Source organism: Miscanthus floridulus, chromosome 3 (assembly GCF_019320115.1).
Source record: "Miscanthus floridulus cultivar M001 chromosome 3, ASM1932011v1, whole genome shotgun sequence".
NCBI lineage: Eukaryota > Viridiplantae > Streptophyta > Magnoliopsida > Poales > Poaceae > Miscanthus > Miscanthus floridulus.
The window spans coordinates 42151449-42157333 of NC_089582.1; the positions used below are offsets into that span (position 1 = coordinate 42151449).

General features: G+C 43.6%; 1 pseudogene; it reads left to right on the top strand.

Moving 5' to 3' along the window:
• Window positions 1-2643: 2643 nt before the first annotated feature.
• LOC136543614 (putative disease resistance protein RGA4) lies at window positions 2644-5044 on the top strand (annotated as a pseudogene).
• Window positions 5045-5885: the final 841 nt, after the last annotated feature.

Sequence of the window (5885 nt, forward strand, 5' to 3'; positions counted from 1 at the left end):
TAGTGTTGGGTCAAGGGGCGAAAGACCGTAGTTGACAACACGGACAAGCTCGAGGATGCCGGCATGCCGTATGCATGGCGCGTAACGCTTGTCCCACTGGTGCGCCCTGGTGTGCGTGTGGAGCCTCAAAGGAGGCAAGGCCACCTCTGCGTTGATGTCACTCAAGATGTGTGCTCGGTGCCGGTTGCCGTGTTCCACCTCAAGAAGGGAATACAACGGATGCTGCGTGGGAGGGGCCATCCTATTACAAATTGATAAACAAAGGGTTAGAGTATTTAAATTAACAATATTCAAATTAACATTATGTAGCATTGCAAAATTTGAACTACTTGTTATGCAATACGAACACAATATGAAAGCACATGTATATATTCAAAGTAACATTAACAGACATATTAAACAACTTCACTAGAAAAATAAACATTTGACAAAACTTCATCAAGTCATCCAAATCACCGTATCACGCACTACTAAGTACCGACACTTGAAAACTAGTATCTATACAGACAACCTTTACTACTATAAACTAACTAAATAATAAATACCTAATCAATCCCTAAACCCAAAATCCTAACTAATAGTGACCTAAACCCTAACTACCTAACCAAACCTTAACTATACTACAACACACAACCTAAACCCTAAAAACTACCTACCTAAATAAACAAATTCACTAACCTAACTATCCTAAATCACTAACCATAACTAAAACAACAATCATAATAACATGAAATCGAGAGAGGGAGCTACCTGATAGGAGCGGGCGGCCGACGGCCGTGACGCGCCGGCGATCGTAGCACGGCCGGCGCGGGTGCTGCGCGGCGGGAGTGGGCGGGCTCGGCCAGCGCGGGCGGCCGGGCGACGGGGCGGCGAGCGCTGCCAGCGGGGCGCTGCGCGGCGGCGGGCAGGCGGGCGGGCGGGCACGGCGGCAGGCAGGCAGACAAAGGGAGGGTGGCTCGTGGGCGATATTTACCTGGGACTGTCGCGCCATTAGGGATGGCACGGCACTACCTCGCCAAGATCGGTGGCGCGGCAGACCCTGCCACGTCACCGGTCAGTAACCCCGGTCATCGCCACGTCATCCTCCTGCCGCGCCGCCATGCATGGCGCGGCACAGGCGTTTCGCCGCGCCAAGACAATATGCGTAACCAAAAGTGTTAGTTTTGAAAAAAAAACAGTGTTGGATTTAAAATTAGTTTACAAAAAGTGTTAAAATTAAAAAAAAATCTGCTCGGTGGGGTACATCAGTCGGTTCATGGAGAACCCGACTACAGAGCACATGGTGGCCGTGAAGAGGGTGTTGAGGTATATTGCTGGAACCCTGCACTTTGGCTGCCACTACCAGAGGAAGAAGGAGGCACAGCTCACTAGCTACAGCGTGACAGTGACTTGGCCGGTGATGTTGATATAAGGAAGAGCACCACAGGCGTCCTCTTCTTCCTCGGCTCCAGCATCATCACATGGCAGTCACAGAAGCAAAAAGTGGTGGCCTTATCTTCCTGCGAAGCTGAATACATTGCCGCCACTACTGCAGCCTGCCAGGGTGTTTGGTTGGCTCGACTTCTTGCTGAATTCAGAGGTGAGAAGAACAGGACCATCACACTGAAGATTGTCAGCGAGTCTGCAATTCAGCTGAGTAAGAATCCAGTTTTCCATGACCGCAGTAAACACATAGATGTGAGATATCATTATATATGGGAATGTGTCGAGGAGAACAGGGTGAAGCTAAAGTCTGTCAGGACAACTGAAGAGCTTGCAGACATTCTGACGAAGGCATTGGCGCCGCAACAGTTCTGTGAGCTGCGCCTTCTCATCCAGCTCCTCGCGAATGAAATGAGAAAGCGTGCGAATTTCATTTCTCTAATTCCATAATATTCAAAAATATTATAGATAGGTACACATCAATATATAATAGAAAAAGTTAGGTTTTTTTTTATTTTGACTTTCTTAAAAAAGAAAAATAAATATATAGTCAAGAAAGAAGATCTAGAATATATCAAAATTCAATATTTATATAAAATGTAATCCTTCCTTTTTTTGAATCTCCTTTTTTTTATTCTTATTGAATCGTGGTAAAGTATTCTAATCCAATAAGGATTTCGCGGGCGAATATTTACTCTTTCCTGTCTTATTTGTTAATTTAGAACCTTATCAAATAAAGCAATTTTTTTGGTTTGTTCCGCCATCCCACCCAATGAAGTGTTAGGATTCTTTCCAAAAAAATCCTATGTAGTCATAGGTTTTGTCGTTCCCACAGCTTTCCTTTTTGGATCGACTTAACTTAATTCTTATACCTATTCTTTTATTCTTCTATTTTGGATCCCAAGAAAAGAAGAAGAATAAAATCCATAGAAGTTCCTAACTAAAAATGTGATTTCTAAAGATTTTGTTGTAATTCTTTGAATTCTCGAACAAATCCAATCCAATAGAATAAAATTTTTTTTGAAATTCGTAAATCATAAATTAAGTAATAAATATGTTAGTAAGTCTTGCTCATAGGATACTTTGCATGTTTCTATTCTTAGCAATGCATGTGCACGAGTGCCGACTTGTGGTGACCGTGCACGTAGGAGAGCATGGCGAGACTAGCTCGCGCATGACTCTGGAGCGACTGGCTGAGAGTGCGTCATTGTGAACGTGGGGATGGACGTGTTCGTGCGCAATGTGCGGCTGTCCGCCGAGAGCTTCTGCTCTTTGTATTCATCAGAGAATAAAAGGAGTAGAAACAACAGAAAAGCTGCTAGTTGTTCGCAGCACCAAAACTACTCGAGTCCAAGTGATCGTGTTTGTGTGTGTGTTGTGTTGTGTTGAGCCTGTTCTTCACAGAGCTCTAGCTCTCGCCGCCGGCATACATTGCCGTGGTTGAGGTCTGACAAAGCATACACATAGTCCCAACTTAAAAACAGACGAAATAAACAAGTCAGTTTTAAACAATAAACTGAAGACTCGAACTTCTACTCAAGTAAAGAATGTTGCACCTACCGACCGTGGGAACTCGCCACTCCCTTGCTCCTACTCCACTCCTGCTGGCGCCGGGCACAACTTTTTGGCTTGCCTTAGCCTCCTTTATCCACACTCCTGCTGTCTGCCGATCGTCGGCACTGTCCTTCCACTTCCTCTCTTCATCTGTAGTGCTTTCTTTTTCTGCGTATTGCCTTGCGACTTGTGTATACACCTCGGACAACCATGGTTGCTACTGCGGCCTTCTTCTTTCCACACAAGTCCGTTGCAAGTCCAGCCATATCCTTTCTGACCAACAAGGCTTTCTCCTACCTGAAGGAGTGTTTCAAGGCTGATGGTATGGAGGTTGTTAAGGCCAGGCTGCTGGTGCGGATGCCAGAAATACAAGCCATGTTCAATGCCATTGACCACCAGCAGATCAAGGAGCAGAATGTTGCTCTTGATGCCTGGTTCTGGCGTTTCCGGTCGGTTGTCGAGGAGCAGAGGACGCCATCGATGAGCTGGAGTACCGCGATGGAGGGTGAGGCGCGACCTCAAGGTCTGCAAGATAAGGTGGGTCATGCGGTACAAATCCCCCATTTTGTCAAGACACAGGGAGACATCCAGTGCCATGGTTGCTGCTGAAGTCTTTGGTCAACATGAGGAGAAGAAAGAAATTGTGAGTTGGTTGACACAGCCTGACCAAATCAAAGAGGATGCCAAGATTGTCTTTGCGAATCACTTGTCTATATTTTCGATAGTTGGAGTTGGTGGCATGGGTAAGACTACACCTGCCCAACTTGTCTGCAACGACGCAGATGTTGTAAAATGCTTTGATTTGAGCATTTGGGTATGGGTGTCTAATAATTTTGATGCAGCCACAGTAATTAGAATGATCCTAGAATCAATTGACAAGAAGAATCCCACTGACACTGCAGAGGATTCTCATACAGAAACTCAGTTGTAAGGAGTTTTTGCTTGTTTTGGATGATGTCTGGGAGGATGGCAGAAGAAATGAATGGGAGAAATTAATGACTCCTCTGCAAACTGGGCAAAAAGGAAGCAAGATTTTGCTGACAACCCGAATGCAGTCGGTAGCTGACATGGATAGAGCACAGTTGGTTGTGAACCAGAAATTGAATGGGTTAGATGAAGACAACAGTTTGGTTCTATTCAAAAGGCACACATTTGCTGGCATGGCTCTTGAAGGATGTGCAGAGTTCCTCTTGACCGGTGAACAGATAGTAAAGAAAATGAGAGGGTTGTCCCTTATTGACAAAAGTAGTTGCTGGGCATTTGAGAGACAATATGACACCTGAATACTGGAACCAGTTCTTGTGCGAGGACATGCGGCATTTCACGGGAAGTACAGATGACATTGTTACAGCTCTTAGATTGAATTACCATCATTTGCCTCTACATTTGTAAACTTGCTTTAGATATTGCAGCATATTTCCGCCAGGCTATGGGTATGTGAAAGATGAACTAGTTAAAATGTGGGTTGGTTCAGGATTGATCATGCAAATGGCGTATACAATCAAAGTCCAGAGGATGTTGGAGAAGAGTACTTGGTTGAACTGACAAGAAAATCATTCTTTGATTTCAAGGAAACTGATTCTGAACAATATTATGTGATGCATAATTTGTTGCATGAATTGGCATGCTTTGCTTCTTTGGGCGAATGTGTGAGAATAAAAGATCATTATCACACAAATATCATAAGTACAGTCAGCATCTATGGATTTCTGAGCTTGGCACTCTGTCTATACCCATGTAGAAGAAAATTTCTGGTCTGAAGAATCTGTGAAGCCTCATCCTTGGAGGTGATAACAATGTAGTCAGCACAATTGTTTCAGCTGCGATTAGGGAAGTGTTAAAAGGCTTTAAGGTCGTATGCCTATTGAGTTTACCTGGAATCAAGGAGTTTGATTTTTTTAAAGGTCAAGGAGTTTGATTCCCCTATTCAAGTTCGTAGTAGGGAGCATCTTTGTTGTATATCGTTGCCTTTCATTTTGAGAAAGAAGGTGTTAGGTTTGTCTAAGCTTTACCAGCTTCAATTTTTAATTGCAAGCGAGTTTTATACTACTGACATAACACTGAAGAAACTGAAGGAGGTTCTAGGACCAGAGGAACTGAAGGGTATTGGAAAACTTGGCTGCTTGCGCTATGTATCCTTCTTTAATTGCTGCTTCCTTGTTGGTAGATTAACATGCCTTCAAGAGTTACAAAATTTCCACGTTGGACCCAGAAAAAGTTATGATATATCTTCACTAAAGAGACCTAAACTGCCTTCGCAAGCTGGACCGGGTGTACATTATGTAATCATTTTGTGGCAATAACGGACCTGCTGGAATTTGGTACGTGTTTTGCTGCAAGTTTTTCTTGTAGCAGATGTCCTTTGTATCATTTCTATGTTGATTAGAAAATACATCTTTGATCTTGTAAAGATTGCAAGTTGTGAGTCCGCCTTCTCCAGACATGTATCTGGTGAACAACAGGGAGAGGAAGAGGATACCTGAGGATATGGAAAGCGGATAACTTGGAGTCATTGCCAGTCTGCCACCAAGCATCGGTGTATTTGCTTTCTGATGCAGCTTGTCCTAAGTCACTTCCAGTTCCAGATGTGCCCCCCTCATTGCTGTATTTGCTTGTCGATGGCTGCAATGCTGAGTTGGAGACAGTGCAAAAGCGGCTCTGCATGGGAAAAGATGGCTCGCCTCTGCTGGGTAACAATATATGTAATTTCTTTTTTGTCCTAACTTTGTTATGTCATGCTGTTTCATGATCTCGACTTCATATGTTTGAACTATGAGACAGACTATAGCTCTTCGGCTCTTCCTTTATATGTTTGGCTGTGGAGCACATTTAGCCAGATTCTGTTAGAAATATACTAATTGCTAGAAAGTAGAAACCATTTATTATTGGAAATATAATTTAAAATCTTC